The sequence below is a fragment of the Hylobates moloch genome, unplaced genomic scaffold (assembly GCF_009828535.3).
Source record: "Hylobates moloch isolate HMO894 unplaced genomic scaffold, HMol_V3 SCAFFOLD_21, whole genome shotgun sequence".
Classification (NCBI taxonomy): Eukaryota; Metazoa; Chordata; class Mammalia; order Primates; family Hylobatidae; genus Hylobates; species Hylobates moloch.
In genome coordinates, this window is record NW_026652296.1 from 11,602,063 (window position 1) to 11,621,717 (window position 19,655).

The 19,655-nt window shown below is 46.1% G+C and overlaps 1 protein-coding gene across 7 annotated transcripts in view; it reads left to right on the forward strand.

Moving 5' to 3' along the window:
* Window positions 1-2,814: 2,814 nt before the first annotated feature.
* STAU1 (staufen double-stranded RNA binding protein 1) overlaps window positions 2,815-19,655 on the forward strand; it is an 80,687-nt gene continuing 63,846 nt past the window's right edge. For 4 of the 7 annotated variants that reach the window (XM_032142273.2, XM_032142275.2, XM_058432775.1 and 1 more), the window contains exon 1: window positions 2,967-3,103. The gene's annotated coding sequence lies outside the window, so the exon portion shown is untranslated. Of the gene's footprint in view, window positions 3,104-19,655 lie in introns of all 7 variants that reach the window. The other 3 variants (XM_032142281.2, XM_032142282.2, XM_032142274.2) reach the window with 3 other exon arrangements.

The window sequence follows — 19,655 nt, forward strand, 5'->3', positions numbered from 1 at the left end:
AGAGCCGAGATCACACCATTGCACTTCAGCTTGGGCAACAGAGTGAGACTCTGTCTCAAAAAAAAAAAAAAAAAACCGAAGTCAACGTCTCACAGGGCTTTTATGAGTTTTGCATGTTCCCATTCCTTAGTACAAATGCATATAATTTATCTTGTGAGAAGGAACACACAGAATTTATCGTAACATACTTAATGCTCACAGTTTCTTGTGAACCAAGAACACACAGCTTCCATCTTTTTCTCAAGATAAAGAAAAATAATTCCTTAATTACTTAGCAAGAGTCAAGAGGTTTTCAGGACCTTGGAAGAGAACTTGACTGATAGTTTCTAGGTACAAACAGAAGAAAACAAATCTAGGTGACCTACTCCTGGTCAGGTACGGTGGCCCACACCTGGAATAATCCCCCCAGTACTTTGGAAGATTGAGGCAAGAGGATTGCCTGAGCCTGTAAGTTTGAGACCAGCCTGGTCAACTTAGTAACTTAGTAAGACCCTGGGCAACTTAGTAAAACCCTGTCTCTGTAAAAAATTAAAAAATTAGCTGGGAGTGGTGGCGCATGCCTGTGGTCCCAGCTACTCAGGAGGCTGAGGTAGGAGGATTTCTTGAGCTCAGGAGGTTGAGGCTGCAGTTAGCTGTCCTCATGCCACTGCACTCTAGGTGACAGAGCGAGACTCTGTCTCAAGAAAAAAAAAGATGTGGAAGGAGGGAAGAGGGAAGAAAATTGAGACTGGAAGTCATAGACCCACCACTTTTGTCCCTATGGGGGCAAAATCACCTTTGACGAGATTGTCTGATTGTGCGCAGCTTTGGGTTTAGGGAGACCTCTCTGCATCTGCTCCTTTACCCAAGGAGGTATGGGATCCACACTGCTTGGAAGTTAGAAAGAAAAGAAAGATCACTTTTAGCAGAGGGCTGGACAATATCTGAATGTTGCTTACTACTGTCTTGGATGGGCACTAAAGGAACGGTGAAAGTCCTTTGACTATTTTTGGTGTTCTGAAATTCAGTGTCATTGCACTTCACAAGAAGCAATGTAAGGAGGTCTTGTCTAGAGAAAAGTGTCCTCCCAGGCTTGGCTAAGGCTCCAAAGCCTCGTTTGGAGGGGCCCCCTCAGACACAGCAGCTCATATTTTGAATTTATATTCCCTTGGCAAGAGAGATTGAGCAATTGTTAAATTGAGAGATATTTAAGAGAGAGAATTATTTTTAAATAGTGGGGAGGCAGTCCCAGAGTGAGCAGGAGAGAGAAGCTCTGTGCACCTGCAGTTCCTTCGCTCATTCTCAGTTTCCTGGACTTCTCACAACGCGAGCATAATTTTCGCTGAGTGTGATCTCAGAAGTTCAAGATTCTTTTTTTTTTTTTTTTTTTTCTGTTGCCCAGGTTGGAGTGCAATGGCGTGATCTCGGCTCACTGCAACCTCCGTCTCCCGGGTCAAGAGATTCTCCTGCCTCAGCCTCCCAAGTAGTTGTGATTACAGGCGCCCACCACTGCACGCGGCTAGTAGAGACGGGGTTTCACCATGTTAGTCAGGCTGGTCTCCAACTCCTGACCTCAGGTGATCTGCCCACCTCGGCCTCCCAAAGTGCTGGGATTACAGGCGTGAGCCACCACGCCTGGCCAAGATTCTTTACTGGCCACCCTCCCTCCAACCTCTCATACCATAGGACTGCTAAAAACCACTTAGTTTATCTAGATCTGGGTGAAAGAAATAGTAATCTGGCACTTCTCTTTTTTTTTTTTTTGAGACCAGTATCGCTCTGTCGCCAAAGCTGGAGGGCAGTGGCGCGATCTCGGCTCACTGCAATCTCCGCCTCCCGGATTCAAGTGATTCTCCTGCCTCAGCCTCCCGAGTAGCTGTTTAACTACAGGCGCCCGCCACCACGCCCGGCTAATTTTTTGTATTTTCAGTAGAGACGGGGTTTCACCGTGGTAGCCAGGATGGTCTCGATCTCTTGACCTAGTGATCCCCCCCGCCTCGGCCTCCCAAAGTGCTGGGATTTTTTTTTTTTTTTTTTTTGAGACGGAGTCTCGCTCTGTCCCCCAGGCTGGAGTGCAGTGGCGCGATCTCGGCTCACTGCAAGCTCCGCCTCCCAGGTTCACGCCATTCTCCTGCCTCAGCCTCCCCAGTAGCTGGGACTACAGGCGCCCGCCAACACGCCCGGCTAAGTTTTTGTATTTTTAGTAGAGACGGGGTTTCACCGTGTTAGCCAGGATGGTCTCGATCTCCTGACCTCGTGATCCGCCCGCCTCGGCCTCCCAAAGTGCTGGGATTACAGGCGTGAGCCACCGCGCCCGGGCCATTGTCTTTTATCTCACTATAAAATTTTCTAATTTTATTTACTGTGTATTTTATTCACACAAGAATGTAAGCTCCACGAGGGCAGTGATTTTTGTCTGTTCTCCACTACATTCTTAGCTCTTGGAGCAATGCCTTGCATACGGCAAGCATTTAATGAACATTTACAGATGGAGGAAGAAACAACTGCAGGAAGGAGAGAAAGGAGGGCCAGAGGCAGGACAAGAGGAAGGAGCGAGAGAAAGAAGGAAAAAAGGAAGTGGAGGAGGAAAGATGGTAGGCTGGGTTCTCCCAGACCCGCTTCGAGTCCAGCAGGCAGCGCGAAACTCCCACCAGAACTACAACTCCCGGCAGGCCCCGGGGCCCAGGGCGGGCCGCGGCGGCCCAGGCGGGACAGGGCGCCCCCCGGCTGGGCTCCCGGCGTGCCTTGCGAGCGCAGGCTCCGCCGCAGCGCCAGCCGGAACTTGTGGTTCGGACCGTGGGTGGGGGGTGGGGCCGGGGCCGGGCCTGGAGGCGGGCGGGGGCCGGGGGCGGGCGCCTGCCCCTCCCCCGTCACTTCCTGCCGGGCTGCGGGCGCCGGAGCGGCTCTTCAGCGTTTGCGCCGGCGGCCGCCGCGTCTCTCTCGGCTCCCGCTTCCTTTGACCGCCCCCACCCCCCCGGCCCGGCGGCGCCCGCCTCCTCCACTGCCACTCCGCCTCTTCCCTCCCTTCGTCCCTTCTTCCTCTCCCTTTTTCCTTCCTCCTTCCCCTCCTCGCCGCCACCGCCCAGGACCGCCGGCCGGGGGACGAGCTCGGGGCAGCAGCCAGGTGAGGCGGCCTGGCCGGGCCGGGCCTGGCGGGGCCCTCGCGGGCGCCGCCGCGATGGGGAGGTGGGCGGCGGGTGGGGCCTAGGCCTCGGCAGGCCCGCGCGCCCCTCCGCCTTCCCCCGGGCCTCTCTCTAGCCCGCGGGGCCTTCCCGGAGGAGGCGGGTCCTCTTGCGTCCCCCCGCCTCGGGGCGCCCTGAGGCCTGGCCCCGGGCGCCCCCATCCCCCTCTCCAGCCCTCGCCGGTGCCACAAACAGGTGCCGCGGCCGCCTTTCCTCGTCCCGCATGGCGCGCGCGGGGATGCCGAAGTTATTCCCGTGGCTGGGGCGCGGGGTGGGGGGTCCCCGCTTCAGGTCCCCGAGGGCTGGAGCCTCTCAGTGTCGCCGGCCCAGGTCTGTAGCTTAGTGGTTAAGAGCACGGCCCAGGTGTCCAAAACGGGTGCCAAAACCGGCTCTGCCCCATTAGGCAAGACACTTAAAAACTCTTTGTGTCTTGGTTGGAAAAGGGGCTGCTAATACCATCCCTGCCTCTTAAGGCTGTTAGGGTTCAATGAAATGGGGCGTGTAAAGCGCTTATCAGAGTGCCAGACCCACAGCGTGTCCCAATAAACCGTCTGCATAATTTATTAGCGTGATATGAAGGTATAATTTAATGGGCAGAGTGGATAGAAGTTGACCTACCTATCCGTTTGTGTTTCTTAGAGGCTGCAGTGTTCCGCGTGCCCCTGTCCAGAGCCAGGGCATTGTTTTGAGTTGTTAACATCTGAAAGGGGCGTACGCTTAATTGGGACACTGTAGTTGACAGTCTGTAAACGATGGATGCTATTTCTTTCCATCTCCGCTTAGGTAACTGCAGGATATTCACCATCTCCCGCAGGATGAGCAACCTGTCCATTTCCCCCCGCCCCGCCATCATCCAGCTTCTTGTTGTCATTCCATTTCTGGGAAAGTTACTGGCAGAAGCTTCCCTTGAGTTGAGCAAACCTATCTGGAGCACTTGCTGTGTGTCAGGCTCTGAAGGGGGGTGTACGGAGGTGGAAAAAATTGTCTGTTTTGTCTTGCTCTACACCTCGATAAGTTTTTTTTTCACGGAAGCTTTGCTTATATTCCTCACTCCCTGTTGGCTGACTTTTCTTTTAAGCCCTTGCCCCGCCTCCGTGTTGCAGTATTGCTTGTGTGGAAGTTTTCTTCTGTTCCGCGAAGATACGTGCTTCAGTCTGTTCTGCTACTGTTCTTCGGCTGTGTGGAAGTTTTTAAGGTCACACTTCTCTTCTGCTTGTAGCTTTCATTGTTAAGAGCGTGGTGGAGTTAAATCAGGTTCCCGGTTGATTTTGGCCTTTCAGGAATCCGTGCTTACCAAATGTAAATTACATTGCTACTTGTTGAGGTAAAAACTAAAAATACAGTTGGAGTGTAGAGGGAGCAGTTTCGGTTATCCTGGTGACAGGTGGGATTTTTAGAACAGCAACTTTATTAAAACATACTGGGTTTTTAAAAATTCTGTTCTTAGTTTTATGGGTGTACTCTAAGGAAATGCAACTTACGGGTGTTAAATTTTATGTGAGTAAGGAGTGTGTATTTACTTGAGTGATCCTCCTGTATCTTAGGATTGTTTTAGGCATTAAATTTCCTTAGTGAACTGAAACTATTTTGATTTATACCCATCTCTTAACACACATGCGGCAAAGTGGCCTCCTTGTTTTTGACATTTTCCTAGAATTTTCTGACAGTCTTACCATTGTTTCTAATTTAAAATGTTTCTCTGAGTTTTGTTTTGTTTTTTTTTTTTTTTTTTTTTTTTTTTGAGACATTCTCACGCTGTCGCCCAGGCTGGAGTGCAGTGGCGCGATTTCGGCTCGTTTCAACCTCTGCCACCCAGGTTCAAGCGATTCTCCTGTCTCAGCCTCCCGAGTAGCTGGGATTACAGACGCCCGCCACCGCGCCGTGTTAATTTTTGTAGTTTTCGTAGAGACGGGGTTTTGCCATGTTGGCCAGACTGATCTCGAACTCCTAACCTCGTGATCCACCCGCCTAGGCCTCCATAAGCAGGTTAGGCGTGGTGGCTCACGCCTGTAATCCCAGCACTTTTGAGAGGCCGAGGCAGGTGGATCACGAGGTCAGGAGATGGAGACTATCTCTTGAGCCGGGTGTGGTGGCGGGCGCCTGCAGTCCCAGCTACTCCTGAGGCTGAGGCAGGAGAATCGCTTGAACCCAGGAGGTGGAGGTTGCCTGGGCGACAGAGAGAGACTGTCTCCAAAAAAAACAAAAACAAAACACATAAGCAAACAACTATCCGAGCGGTATAAAGCATGTCTAATACTGCCATATCACAATGGCATATTGCAATAGGGAAATGGTATTTTAAATACCATTTAAAAAAAACTTTTTATTTTGGAAAACATGCAAAACTCGAATAGTATGGAGAACCCCATGTGTTAGTCACTCACTTAGCTTTGACAATTATTAACTCATAGCCAAGGTCGGTTTTGTTTCATGTTGTATCCCCCCACACAAACTAGATTATTTTGAAACAAATCTTAAACATTGTGTCACAACATTAGCGATTTTGACTTTTACCAGATTGCCCCAGATTAATGTCACAAAATTTACTTTTAGTAGAATAATAGTTCTCATTTTTGTTTGTTGGGCTTCCCTTCTCTGTTTATACGTGATTTCTGTACAGCAGAAAAGAAGAAGAAAATTAACTCTTGATCCAATGCCTTCAGCTCCTCAAAATCAAAATACAACCTTGCTGCTTTGTTGTGTACAAAAGCAAAAATTCTTGAGCTATTAATGACTATAATTGAAAAGCAAACAAATACAGATATCCCCAATCCTGTTTTGGCAGAGACCTGCCTTTTAACCCACTTTAATAGAGATAACTTTGTGTCAAAGTTAATCTACAGTTACTAATTCATAATTAAAACTTAAGTTTCTTTACAGTAGTTGTGTAAAGATACTGCTGTTACCTTAGGTTAAGAATTAAGCAAAAGATAGTCTTCTATCATAGAATTGTTTTCCAAAAAGCCCCCATCTGCTCTATTTCCAAATAACAAATTTAGCAAATGTGAATGAAACCTTAATTTTTGTGAATAGTATGAAATCACAGCATAAGTGTTCACGTTTTTCGTTCTTGTGTCTAAAAGATCTCTCTTACAATGGAAGTTGACAGGAATATTATAAATATTATAAATGTCATTGTTGCATAACTTTCAAATTTCTAGTCGTGAATAGTTTTCAGCTTTTAGGTCTGTTATTTGAGTTTTGTAGGTTTACTTTTGAGCTTGATCAGGTACAGTGGAAATGTTACATGTTATGACATGTTATGTTTTAGTTATGACTACCTGGAAGATGGGGAAAGATACACCTCTTAAAATTGATTTAGGAAAGAAACACCCATTTAGTATCTGGGAAAGGACACAACACATTTTTAAAAATGTGTAGTGCTTCCCATTAAGCTTAACGTAAAACTTTTAAGCACTCAGAATTGTTACTGTAAATATAGTTTCTTCAGAATAAGTTGCTCTCTTTTATGTTTCAGCCAGAAAGCCCATGTATATACAGATTACAGCAGTTGTTTCAAGATAATGTTGATGAGAAAAAAAACTGTCTGTGGAGTTTGCACCTTCTCCCTATCCCTGCATGGGTTTTCTCTGGGTACTCTTGATTTCCTCCCACATCCCAAAGCTGTGCACGTGAGGTCCACTGGCATGTGGAGCAGTGTGTGTATGTGTGAGTGCTTTCTGCAGTGGATGTCCTATCCAGGGCTGGTTCCGGCCTTGCACCCTGAGCTGCTGAGATAGGCTCCAGCCACCCCAACCCTGAACTGGAATAAGTGGTAAAATTTTTTTTTTTTTTTTTTTTTTGAGTTGGAATTTCGCTCTTGTTGCCCAGGCTGCAGTGCAATGGTGCAATCTCAGTTTACTGCAACCCCACGCCTGTAATCCCAGCACTTTTGGAGGCCGAGGCGGGCTGATCATCTGAGGTCAGGAGTTGGAGACCAACCTGGCCAGCATGGCGAAACTCCATCTCTACTAAAAATAAAAAAAATTAGTCAGGCTTGGTGGCGGGCACCTATAATCCCAGCTACTCGGGAGGCTGAGGCAGGAGAGTCACTTGAACCCGGGAAGCGAAGGTTGCAGTGAGCGGTTATCGTGCCATTGCACTCCAGCCTGGGCAGCAAGAGCGAAAGTACTTCTCAAAAAAAAAAAAAAAAAGACGTGTATACTTCACATTTAATTTCAGTGTTTAATATTAGAAGTGTTTGGTCTTTATTTAAAAGTTTGGTGATATTTTTCTGATGAGAAATAAGCCCTAGAACCTAACTCTTGTTTGTATCAATTAGCGTGTGTTAGTCGAAGTCTCAGTTTCCGAGAACCTATCCCTTACATTAAGAGAGGATTTACTGTGTTTTAAGTTTAGAAATGGCCATGACTCATGGAACTCTCTTCCACCCCCATTCTAAAGTCCGGATCATTAATATCATTCTGGGTGTTATCAAAATGGATGCTGCTTCATCCATTCTCTCTCCCCAATACCACAAGGTAGTCTCAGTTTGTGGGGCAACTTTCTTTTTTTTTTTTTTTTTTTCGAGACGGAGTCTCGCTGTCGCCCAGACTGGAGTGCAGTGGCGCTATCTTGGCTCGCTGCAGGCTCCACCCCCTGGGGTTCAAGCCATTTTCCTGCCTCAACCTCCTGAGTAGCTGGGACTACAGGCGCCCGCCACCTTGCCCGGCCAATTTTTTGTATTTTTAGTAGAGACGGTATTTCACCGTGTTAGCCAGGACGGTCTCGATCTCCTGACCTCATGATCCGCCTGCCTCAGCCTCCCAAAGTGCTGGGATTACAGGCTTGAGCCACTGCGCCCGGCCCTGTGGGGCAACTTTCTTTGAGCCTTTTTACTGGATTGAGTAAGAGTGTAATTCAGTATAAAGATGAAATTTTCATGAAAAAGGTATCTTTTTGTGGGATTCCACAACCCAATTCAGAGTTTATTGCCCAGGCTGGTCTTGAACTCCTGAGCTCAAGTGATCCTCCCACCTCAGCCTCCTTAGTAGCTGGGATTATAGGCAGAGGCCTTGTTTTCATGAGCCTCTAAATTGGATCATCTTATTTGATGTCATACCTAGTGACGCAGAATTGTTCAATTTGAGGAAACATAAATTCCTCCCCTCTCAAATAAGAGCTTTGGAGTTGCTTTTCTCTCAGAATGGGATTTTAGAGCTTTCAAAAATGTTTAGAGAATTTTATGACAGATTTGTTTCACACTAGACCTATAACAGGTTATTTTACATTGACTTTTGGTGATGGAGACATTTGTAGTTGAAATGCTTCTCGTGTAATTTTCTTTTTTTTTTTTTTTTTTTTGAGGCAGAGTCTCGCTCTGTCGCCCAGGCTGGAGTGCAGTGGCGCAATCTCGGCTCACTGCAAGCTCCGCCTCCCGGGTTCACGCCATTCTCCTGCCTCAGCCTCTCTGAGTAGCTGGGACTACAGGCGCCCACCACCACGCCCGGCTAATTTTTTTTTTTGTATTTTTAGTAGAGACGGGGTTTCACTGTGGTCTCGATCTCCTGACCTCATGATCCGCCCGCCTCGGCCTCCCAAAGTGCTGGGATTACAAGCGTGAGCCACCGCGCCCGGCTCTCGTGTAATTTTCTACATGAGCTTTTCTTTAAATAAAACTTCACCAGAGGCAAGGCTGTATATCATTTGTGCTGTTCCAAAAAATATAAATTGCCAGTTATCAGTTGAACTATGAGAGGACATGTTAGTTGCTATGGTTATTTACCCCCATCATTTTATTATGAAAAATTTCAAACATATGACAAAGTTTATGAAGTTTTATTGTACATCTCTTTAGATACCGTCTACTTTCTATTTTTGCCGCCCTGTTTCATGGTGCCGAATACCATCTGCTTTTTTTTTGTTTGAGACGGAGTCTGGTTCTGTTGCCCAGGCTGGAGTGCAGTGGTGCGATCTCGGCTCACTGCAAGCTCCACCTCCTGGGTTCATGCCATTCTCCTGCCTCAGCCTCCTGAGTAGCTGGGACTACAGGTGCCCGCCACCACGCCCGGCTAATTTTTTTGTGTTTTTAGTAGAGATGGGGTTTCACCATGTTAGCTAGGATGGTCTCGATCTCCTGACCTTGTGATCCACCTGCCTCGGCCTCCCGAAGTGCTGGGATTACAGGCGTGAGCCACTGCACCCGGCATACCATCTGCTCTTTATCATGAACATTTTACCATACAGTATTATGAAGCTTGAATAATGTTGGCCAAATCCATTGTTCTCACCTGCTAAGGAGATAATAGGATTATAAATATATAGCTATGTTGATCTTATCAAATGCCACTGGAGGGATGGGCTTGGATATCTGTCTTGTTGACAGCTTAATGCTCTGAACTAGAAAACCTTACTGCAGAGAAAAGTAATATTTTTAAAGTGGTAAAATGGGAATTACTGCAAATGCTTAATTTATTTTTTAAGTGTTTACATTCCCATACTAGTGAATAAGGTTAACGTAACAGTGATTTATGTCACCAGATAAATGGAAGTAGAGAAAAATCTCTGCAGGCTGTTAATTGCTGTATATTTTCTGGGATTACATGTGTTTATTTGTTAAAGAAGTAGATTCAGGGAGCTCCCTCAAAGCATATTTACTGGAAGCAAAAGTGGCAATATCTATTTGAGAAAGTGTTTGCTTTCGATTAAAAATTAGTCTTCTAAATATCAAATCTGTAACCCATCTGGCATCTGTTTAATCTGGAATCTAATTTGGAAAAGAAGTGTGATGACAATGTGGGTTTATAACAGTAATGGAAGCAAAACTGGCCATTTTATTATGATAGAAATTTTGTGTCATGTCTCCCAGACAATAAAGGCTAAGAAAATCTATTTAAGTACATTGGGGTCTTTTCCCCTGAATGAAAATGATTGCTGAGGGTTAAACCTTCATTAGATTGCCTCCACTTTTTTTTTTTTTTTTTGGAGACAGTCTTGCTCTGTTGCTCAGGCTGGAGTGCAGTGGTGTGATCTCGGCTCACTGCAACCTCCACCTCCTGGGTTCAAGCAGTTCTCCTGCCTTAGCCTCCTGAGGAGCTGAGACTGCAAGTGAGCACCACCACGCCCAGCTAATTTTTTGTATTTTTAGTAGAGATGGGGTTTTGCCATGTTGCCTAGGCTGGTCTCGAACTCCTGAGCTCAGACAATCCGCCCGCCTCAGCCTCGCAAAGTGCCGGGATTACAGGCTTGAGCCACTGTGCCCGGCCTTGCCCCTGTGCTTGATGTAGCTACAGAACTGGTTGCTCAGTGAGTGGGTTGGTTTTAGTCAGCATATTCTCTGATCCCATTTAACATTTTTTACAAGTGGAGTGTCGCTGTAAGTTTTATAGTTGTTTATGTATAAGGACAGGTTTAGTGAATTTGCTGGATAATAATATTTGCTGCTATTGAGCTCTTACCATGTGCCAGGTTAGAATTACAGGGTGAAAGTTATTTTATGCAGAAAAGGAATTAAAAGGTCAGGTTGAATTTACCTAATAATATAAAAGTTGCAGTTCATTTAGCTCTTTCCTTGAACCAAAGAAAAGGGTTTTAAAAAATCAGGAAACAACAGGTGCTGGAGAGGATGTGGAGAAATAGGAACACTTTTACACTGTTGGTGGGACTGTAAACTAGTTCAACCATTGTGGAAGTCAGTGTGGCGATTCCTCAGGGATCTCGAACTAGAAATACCATTTGACCCAGCCATCCCATTACTGGGTATATACCCAAAGGACTATAAATCATGCTGCTATAAAGACACATGCACACGTATGTTTATTGCAGCACTATTCACAATAGCAAAGAGTTGGAACCAACCCAAATGTCCAACAACAATAGACTGGATTAAGAAAATGTGGCACATATACACCATGGAATACTATGCAGCCATAAAAAATGATGAGTTCGTGTCCTTTGTAGGGACATGGATGAAACTGGAAAACATCATTCTCAGTAAACTATCGCAAGGACAAAAAACCAAACACCGCATGTTCTCACTCATAGGTGGGAATTGAACAATGAGAACTCATGGACACAGGAAGGGGAACATCACACTCCGGGGACTGTTGTGGGGTGGGGGGAGGGGGGAGGGACAGCATTAGGAGATACACCTAATGCTAAATGACGAGTTAATGGGTGCAGGAAATCAACATGGCACATGGATACATATGTAACAAACCTGCACATTGTGCACATGTACCCTAAAACCCTAAAGTATAAAAAAAAAAAAATTATGGAAAAAAAAAGAAAAAAAAGAAAAGGGTTTCTTAGACCCTTTATGTTGTATTTCTGATACAAACATCTTTGCAGTGTAAAGGTCATAATAATTGCTGAGGATACTGACGCGCTTCTGAGAGGCCAGATAACTGGCTCAGAGTCCTGAGGCACCAAGTATTCTAGAGCACAGGCTGGTCTGGCTCCAAAGTCAGTGCTCTTTCCACTGAACCATGCTTTGTCTCTAAATTATGCTTAGGTGCTTTTTGTTTAGGATAATTGATTATGCTTGTTACTGGTGGCCCTCCCCTGACTCTCCCCACCACAGCAGCTAGGATGAATTTTACTCATTAGAACCTTAGATCAATTTGAAAGAAAGTCTGGTTAAGTAATAGTCTTTTAAATGGACCCTTGAAATAGCTTTTCAGTTTACTTTTATTTGTTATGTCAAATTAAGCTAAAACTTAAAGCTGATCCACAGGTTTGTGTGTGAGGAGGGGCTGTCTTATTAACCCTTGTGTTAAAGGAGGCCAGCTGCTAAATTACTACTATAATGTGTCATCAAGTTTATTAAAAATTGCCGGCACGGTGGCCCACGCCTGTAATTCCATCACTTTGGGAGGCCAAGGCAAGCGCATCACCTGAGGTTAGGAGTTCGAGACCAGCCTGGCCAACGTGGTGAAACGCTGTCTCTACTAAAAATACAAAAATTAGCTGGGTGTAGCGGTGCGTGCCTGTAATCCCAGCTACTCGGGAGGCTGAGGCAGGAGAATGGCTTGAACCCAGGAGGCGGAGGTTGCAGTGTCCTGATATTGTGCCACTGCACTCCTGCCTGGGCAACAGAGCAAGACTCTGTATCCAGAAAAAAAAAAAAAAAAAAAGAACTATAGTCCAGGTTGTTGCTAAAAAAAAATTCATTTCTTCTGAATTTTAACATTCTGCTTTAGTGAAAATGAGTTAACTAAGCTTCCAATTAACTTTATAGGATAGGTGCTGGTTGTCCTCTTTGCTTCCTAGCCCTTTCTAACATACCTTTTGTGGCTGATACTGTTGGGAGTATTTAATGCAGCTTCCTGTTTGGAATTGAACGGCTTCCTGAGCAATTTTGTTTTACTTTTCTTTGAAATGGTGATCTGAATCAGAAGCTTCTTTGGTATTCCACCTGAGCAGTAGTCTTCTCTTATGGCTAGTCTTGAAAGGCTGGATCAATGAAATTAAATCTGCCTTTGGATTTGAGCTTTTAGTGAGATGGTGTCTGAAGTTCCATTTTGTGTTTAACCTCAACTGAGGCTACCCTGTAGTCTGTAATGACATAGCATGTCTCACTAATCACTAATAGGTGTTGGAAATATCCCTTGGGATGAAGTGAGCAAATAATGCTGCTTATGTTGTTCCTGTATTAGCTCCCTTCAGAGATGAGCTTTAGGATCTAACTCGATCTTGTCTGATTCTCTCCTATCTTTGCTGTTTTGAAGTCCATGCCTTCTATAGATTACAATTAACTGAGGCATGAATTTTCTACCCTTGCAGATTCCACCCCGATACAAATAGGGCCATTGTCTGCTGAAGCCATTGTGATTTTATGCAGAATGCTGGGCAGTCCTTTCCTGTGTCAGAAAGAACAATTTATATGTAATGATAAGTCTAATTATGCTTGGAAGCTTATTTTCCTTGTTGCACAATTGAACCAACCTGCTCATGAAAGCTCCATGACCCTTTACCTAGATGACAGTCAAATATAGTTAGGCAAATAAGTTTCCTTTTGGTTTGTCATTGAGTAAACCTTTGCAACCTGTAATGTTTAGCAAGTGACTACTTCTATATAGTAATTTTCCTTTTAGTTGAGAATTTATTCAAGCACCAAACATAAAAAAGAATAAAAGTGAAATAAGCTTTCTTTTGCATGAGGGACTTTCTATAATTTGCTACTTTTTATCTTCTTTTTTTTTTTTTTTTTTGAGACGGAGTCTCGCTCTGTCGCCCAGGCTGGAGTGCAGTGGCGCAATCTCGGCTCACTGCAAGCTCCGCCTCCCGGGTTCACGCCATTCTCCTGCCTCAGCCTCTCTGAGTAGCTGGGACTACCGGCGCCCGCCACCACGCCCGGCTAATTTTTTCACCGTGGTCTCTATCTCCTGACCTCGTGATCTGCCCGCCTCGGCCTCCCAAAGTTCTGGGATTACAAGCGTGAGCCACCGCGCCTGGCTATCTTCTTTTTTTTTTTTGAGATGGACTTTCGCTCTTGTCGCTCAGGCTGGAGTGCAGTGGCGTGATCTCAGCTCACTGCCACCTCTGCCTCCCAGGTTCAAGTGATTCTCCTGCCTCAACCGCCTGAGTAGCTGGGATTATAGGTGCGCACCACCACGCCCGGCTAATTTTTGTATTTTTAGTAGAGATAGGGTTTCACCATGTTGGCCAGGCTGATTTTGAACTCCTGACCTTGTGATCCACCCGCCTCGGCCTCTAAAAGTGCTGGGATTACAGGCATGAGTCACCACACCCGGCCGGCATGTCATAGTTTACAAGCATTTCGCCTACATTACTAGTTAATCCACTCAAGAATCATATGATTACTGTTTTATTAATCATATGAAATTGTGGTAGGCTGAGTGCGGTGGCTCATGCCTGTAGTACCAGCACTTTGGGAGGCCAACAGGTGGATCACTTGAGGTCAGGAGTTGAAGACTAGCTTGGCCAACATGGCGAAACTGTCTCTACTAAAAATACAAAAATCAGCCAGGTGTGGTGGTGGGCGCCTGTAATCCCAGCTTTGTAGGAGGCTGGGGCAGGAGAATTGCTTGAATCCAGGAGGTGGAGGTTGCAGTGAGTGGAGATTGTGCCACTGCACTTCAGCCTGGGTGACAGAGCGAGACTCTGTCTAAAAAAAAAAACAAAAAAAAACTGTGGTGGTATACCATTTTTTTTTTTTTTCATCACCCCAGACTAGAGTGCCGTGGTACGATCATAGCTCACTGTAGCCTCAGTCTCATGGGCTCAAGCAATTCTCCCACATCAGCCTCCCAAGTAGTTGAGACTACAAGCACATGCCACCACACCTGGCTAATTTTTAAATTGTTGTAGAGATGGGGGTCTCTCTGTGTTGCCCAGGCTGGTCTGGAAATTCTGGCCTCAAGTGATCCTTCTGCCTCAGCTTCCCAAAGTGCTGGGATTACAGGCATAACCCCATTTTACATATTAAAAGAGTGCGGCCTACAGATGTAACTTGCTTAGGGTTGTTCTGCTGTATGGCAGAGTTGCAACCCAAACTCAGATCCCCAGTTGAGAGTTTTTTTTTACATCATACCCAACAGCTGGTTTGCCCTTATCCTAAATCAGTGTACAATAAAAGGGTCTTTTACGTATTTTGTTGTTGTTGTTGTTTGTTTGATTTTGAGACAGGGTCTCACTCTGTCATCTAGGCTGGAGTGCACTGGGACAATCACCCTTCATTGCAGCCTCCACCTCCTGGGTTCAAGCAGTCCTCCCACCTCAGCCTCCCAGGTAGCTGGGACCAAGGTGCGTGTGCCACCACATCTGGCTACTTTTTTTTTTCGAGACAGAGTCTCGCTCTGTTGCCAGGCTGGAGTGCAGTGGCGTGGTCTCGGCTCACAGCAACCTGCTCCTCCTGGGTTCAAGCGATTCTCCTGCCTCAGCCTCCCAAGTAGCTGGGATTACAGGCACGCACCACCACACCCAGCTAATTTTTGTATTTTTAGTAGAGATGGGGTTTCACCATGTTGGCCAGGCTTGTCTTGAATTCCTGACCTCCTGATCCACCCGTCTTGGCCTGCCAAAGTGCTGGGATTATAGGCGTGAGCCCCCGCGCCCAGCCACATGTGGCTTTTTTTTTTTTTTTTTTTTTTGAGACAGGGTCTTGCTCTGTCCCCCAGGCTGGAGTGCAGTGGCGCGATCTCGGCTCACTGCAAGCTCCGCCTCCTGGGTTCACGCCATTCTCCTGCCTCAGCCTCCCGAGTAGCTGGGACTACAGGCGCCCGCCAACATGCCCGGCTAATTTTTTGTATTTTTAGTAGAGACGGGGTTTCACCATGTTAGCCAGGATGGTCTCGATCTCCTGACCTCGTGATCCGCCCGCCTCGGCCTCCCAAAGTGCTGGGATTACAGGCCTGAGCCACTGTGCCCGGCTACATGTGGCCACTTTTTAAAAATTTTTTGTAGAGACAGAGTCTCAGTATGTTGCCCAGCCTGGTCTCAAACTCCTGGGCTCTGTCCTCCCACCTTAGCCTACCAAAGTGTTGGGATTATAGGCATGGGCTGCCATACCCAGCCATCTTTTACATTTTTATGTGTCTTTTTCAGTTATGAGGTGCTGTGTATTTTTTTTTTTTCTTTGAGACAGTTTTACTCTGTCGCCTAGGCTGGAGTGCAGTGGCGCAATCTCGGCTCACTGCAAGCTCTGCCTCCCAGATTCAGGCAATTCTCCTGCCTCAGCCTCCCGAGTAGCTGGGACTACAGGCGCCCACCACCACGCCTGGCTAATTTTTTGTATTTTTTTTTTTTTTTTTTTTTTGAGACGGAGTCTCGCTGTGTCACCCAGGCTGGAGTGCAGTGGCTCAATCTCGGCTCACTGTAAGCTTCGCCTCCTGGGTTCGCACCATTCTGCCTCAGCCTCTCCGAGTAGCTGGGACTACAGGCACCCACCACCACGTCCGGCTAATTTTTTTTGTATTTTTAGTAGAGACGGGGTTTCACCGTGGTCTCGATCTCCTGACCTCGTGATCCGCCCGCCTCGGCCTCCCAAAGTGCTGGGATTACAAGCGTGAGCCACCGCGCCCGGCCTTCAATTTTTTGTATTTTTTAGTAGAGACGTGGTTTCACTGTGTTAGCCAGGATGGTCTCGATCTGACCTCGTGATCTGCCTGCCTCGGCCTCCCAAAGTGCTAGGATTACAGGTGTAAGCCACCACGCCCGGCCTGTGCTGTGTGTTGTAAATAAGTTGTTACTACTGAAGGGCTACTGTGAGTTATTTATTTAAAAATTTGTGTTGGGTTTACAAATGTGAATTCCATGACAACAGTGACTGTATCTTATTGTGCATACCTTTTCCCAGTGCCTAGAATAGTGCCTGCAAATAGGTGTTGAATAATTATTTGTTGAATGAATGAAGTAGTGAATTTAATTCACCCTCTTGCATTCTAGTTGGCTTTTTTTTTCCCTTTGAGACGGAGTCTTGCTCTGTTGCCCAGGCTGGAGTGCAGTGGCGTGATCTCGGCTCACTGCAACCTCCACCTCCCAGGTTCAAGCGGTTTTCTCACCTCAGCCTCCCGAGAAGCTGAGATTACAGGCGCGTACCACCATGCCTAATTTTTTTTTTTTTTTTTTTTTGAGACAGGGTCTTGCTCTGTCGCCCAGGCTGGAGTGCAGTGGCGCGATCTCGACTCATTGCAAGCTCTGCCTCCCGGGTTCACGCCATTCTCCTGCCTCGGCCTCTGGAGTAGCTGGGACTACAGGTGCCCGCCACCATGCCCGGCTATATTTTTTTAAATTTTTTTATTTTTAGTAGAGACGGTGTTTCACCGTGTTAGCCAGGAATGGCTTTGATCTCCTGACCTTGTGATCCACTCGCCTCAGCCTCCCAAAGTTCTGGGGTTACAGGCGTGAGCCACCATGCCCGGCCATGCCTGGCTAATTTTTATATTTTTATTTTATTTTATTTTTGAGGCAGAGTCTTGCTCTGTTACCCAGGCTGGAGTGCAGTGACCCAATCTCAATTCACTGCAACCTCTGCCTCCCAGGTTCAAATGATTGTTCAGCCTCAGCCTCCCAAGTGGCTGGAATTACAGGCATGCACCACCATGCCAGACTAATTTTTTTTATTTTTAGTAGAGACTGTTTCACCATGTTAGCCAGGCTGGTCTTGAACTCCTGACCTCAGGTGATCCACCTGCCTTGGCCTCCCAAAGTGTTGGGATTACAGGCGTGAGTCACCGCGCTGGCCTAATTTTTGTATTTTTAGTAGAGATGGGATTTCACCATGTTGGCCAGCCTAGCCTCGAACTCCTGACTTCAGGTGATTGGCCCTTCTTGGCCTCCCAAAGTGCTGGGATTACAGGAGTGAGCCACCGTGCCTGGCTTAGTATGCATTCTTGACTGGGGAAAATTGCAGTGGTAAGTGTGCACTATATAGATATATTGATAATGATCATGATGGCTTTGGATTATCTTTTGAAATTGGAGGATTTCAAAAAATAGATTTGCATATGGAAATGTGAATTTTTGTTGGTTTTTTGAGATGGAGTCTCGCTTCATTGCTTAGGCTGGAGTGCAGTGGTGCGCTCAGGGCTCACTGCAGCCTCAACCTTCTGGTCTCAAGCAGTCCTCCCATCTCAGCCTTCCAAGTAGCTGAGACTACAGGTGCATGCCATCATGCCTAGCTAGTTTTAAAATTTTTTGTAGAGATGGAGTCTCCCTCTGTTTCCTAGGCTGGCCTTGAACTCCTAGGCTCAAGCAGTTCTGTCTTGGCCTCCCAAAGTGTTGGGATTACAGGCATGAGCCACCACACCTGGCCAAAATGTGAATGTTTGTATGAATCTCAGCTATCACTGTGTAAAAGTATTTGAGATCCAAATGACTGCTGTATTTCTCCTCTCTCTCTCTCTTCTTTGTTAAGTTGATGATGGCTATTTTTTAGTATCGTCTTTATGTCTGACTCTAACAGCTCCTTTTTCCGTTCTTATATTTAGCTTTTTGTGTGTGTGTTTTAATTTTTTTTGTTTTTGTTTTTGAGACAGAGTCTCACTGTCGTCCAGGCTGGAGTGCAGTGGCGTGATCTCGGCTCACTGCAAGCTCCGCCTCCTGGATTCATGCCAGTCTCCTGCCTCAGCCTCCCGAGTAGCTGAGACTACAGGCGCCCGCCACCATGCCCTGCTAATTATTTTGTATTTGTAGTAGAGACGGGGTTTCACCGTGTTAGCCAGGATGGTCTCGATCTCCTGACTTCGTGATTTGCCAGCCTCGGCCTCCCAAAGTGCTGGGATTATAGGCATGAGTCACTGCGCCTGGCCCTTACATTTTTAATTTTATTTTAATAGAGACAGGGTCTTGCCATGTTGCCCAGGCTAGTCTCAAACACCTGAGCTCAAGCAATCCACCTGCCTCGGCCTCCCAAAGTGCTGGGGTTACAAGCATGAGCCATCACACCAGGCCTTTATTTTTTGCTTCTGCTTTGGGCTAGAAAACTAGACACCTTGGGCCAGGTGTGGTGGCTCACACCTGTAATCCCAGTACTCTGGGAGGCTGAGGTGGGCAGATCACGAGGTCAGGAGATCGAGACCAGCCTGGCTAACACATTGAGACCCCGTCTCTACTAAAAATACAAAAAATTAGCCAGGCATGGTGGCACGCACCTGTAATCCCAGCTACTTGGGAGGCTGAGGCAGGAGAATCGCTTGAACCCGGGAGGCGGAGGTTGCAGTGAGCGGAGATCACGCCATTGCACTCCAGCCTGGGAACGGAGCAAGACCCCCTCTCAAAAAAAAAAAAAAAAAATAGACATTCTGTTTCTCAGAATAGGGGATAGGGGATTTGGAAACAAAACAAAAACTAGGCACCCAAACTTACAATAATTGTTCAACATAGAAAAGCTTGGCTTGGGTGAGGCCCCTATTGGTAAAAGGCATGGGCTATGTTAGAAGGTCTTAGGTATTCGGGCTGCTCAGAGGCCTTTTTCAGTTCCCATTCATGCCAGTCTTTGAATAGCTGAGATATTAGAACAACTGGACTCTAGACTGGAAAGTTGTTAGTATAATATACTATCTACGAAAAGAACCTGAGCTGTTAAAATACCAGAAAATAAACTAGAGCTCATGATTTATTTCTGGAATCAGTTAGACAGTGAACGGCAATTTTTTATTGCCTGTTAAGCCATAGTAGCAGTGAGAAACTGAAACAAGCAAAAACACTTAGTGTTGTAAGAATGTATAAAAGCATCTCAAGGTAAGAAATTCTGTGTTACTACTGACGACTACCATTTAAGTTGAGGGATCTCTAGATAAATCAGACCGCAGAATTTGAGAATTAAACTCAAATTCTGTCATGTAAAGTTAACTTCTAAAAATGATTATGATTTGGACTTATTAGAGATAATGTGCTTTTTTCATATTCTGCAATTTAATATGCTACTATTTATGTACCCAGTGCCTTTTGGTAAAATTTTCCATGAAATTGTATTTGGGTCACCAAGCATATGCCAACGACATTTATGAATAAAGTGGTAGGTATAAAGGGAAAGAAAACACAGGTTTGAAAAGCAGTCTTATGTGATTGGACAATTTGTAATGTACATTT